This window comes from Diabrotica undecimpunctata, chromosome 4 (genome assembly GCF_040954645.1).
Source record: "Diabrotica undecimpunctata isolate CICGRU chromosome 4, icDiaUnde3, whole genome shotgun sequence".
NCBI lineage: Eukaryota > Metazoa > Arthropoda > Insecta > Coleoptera > Chrysomelidae > Diabrotica > Diabrotica undecimpunctata.
The window spans coordinates 159,551,949-159,553,565 of NC_092806.1; positions in this window are offsets into that span (position 1 = coordinate 159,551,949).

Sequence of the window (1,617 nt, forward strand, 5' to 3'; positions counted from 1 at the left end):
ATCATACTAATTCTGTTATTTTCAGTTTAATTTATTAAGTTTAATTAAATATTGTTTTGATTTAACTAAGTTAAAAAATGTAGCACAGATTGTAATGTACATCTGTAATACAGATGTACGAGGAAGGATACGCAAAAAAAGATATCATACGACGTCTTAGGAGAAGTCAATGAACAGGTTTCGAATACTTTAAAAAGGTATCGCAAAACAGGAAATTTTGTAGGAAGGTCAAGGACGTTTAAGGTGCACAATCGCAATTAATGACCGTTTTTTGGTTCTTAATTATACACGAAATCGTTCATTGACATCGATGCACCTCAGAAATGAGCTATTAAATGTTAGACAAGTTAATGTAAGTTCGGAAACAGTTAGACGAAGATTAAAAGAAGCTAACTTAAAGCCCAGACACTTCACCAAAGTTCTACGTCTTCTCCAAAATCATAAAGCACGTCGTTGAGAATTTGCAAGCACGCATATTCAGTGGAATATCGACAACTGGTAAAATGTTCTTTTAACTGATGCGACCAGAATCTTATTATGGAAGCTAGGTCAAAACCACGTCTACAGAAGAGTTGAAGAACGATTCGCCATCTGCAATTTCGTCCAGACCATTAGTTTTGGAGGTGGTGGCATAATTCTTTGGGAAGGTATTTGTTGTATTAAGCATTTATTTTTTTTCGCAATTTTCCCCGCATGAAAACCTAAAATTGTTCGTTAAAGATTGTTAAAATAAACTCCATTTCACAATAAACGACTTGATTGACCAGAATTTATTTTGAAAAAACAAATATTAGAAAATTTAAAAATATTCGATATTTTTGTCCATGCGTGTATATCGCACAGGCAGGTAGTTGATTAGGTCTTAACCCACGATTGGATGTAGCGCTAAGGGGTTTTCACCATTTTTCCTTCCGCAGAATCATATCAAGCTTCCTTTCTACAGCAAATTTGATATTTTTGCCGATTTTGAAGCATATTTGGCAGAATTGATGTTCTTGGTGATTTTGAGCACAACGGACTTTTTTCGGCACATAATCAACTATATTCAACTTTATTTTGACTCATGATGGACATTTTTACCCATAATTCACATTTTTTACGAACATTAGATTTTTTGTCAATTTTGGCGCATAATTGGATTTTTTACGTATAATTGACACCTGTCACTGATTTTGAGACATTTTGAATGGTTTTTGCAATTTTAGCACATAATTTAGTTTTTACACATAATCGACATCTTTTGCCGATTTTAATGCATATATTGAATGTTTTTTTGTCCGTACTCGACGTTCTTTGCCTATTTTCGAGCGTAAAGAAAGTTTTTTGTGACATATTCTACTTATATTTGTCGCTATTTTGCCGATTTTGACGCAAGATGGACGTTTTCTACTCCTAACCGATGCGCGACGTTTTGCGCGTCGCAAAATCAAAGTATAATCTACTTTTTGTCGCTTTTATGCATAATAGACTAGACGGGATAAATGTCAGTCTACTTAAAGTGTCTACTTATCTATTAGAGACGTCTACATACGAAGCATCCATCACTGTATCAGTATCCTACTGGATGTGACGTAGTTTTATCAGCTACCTAATAACCGAAAATTCGGATACTCTCAA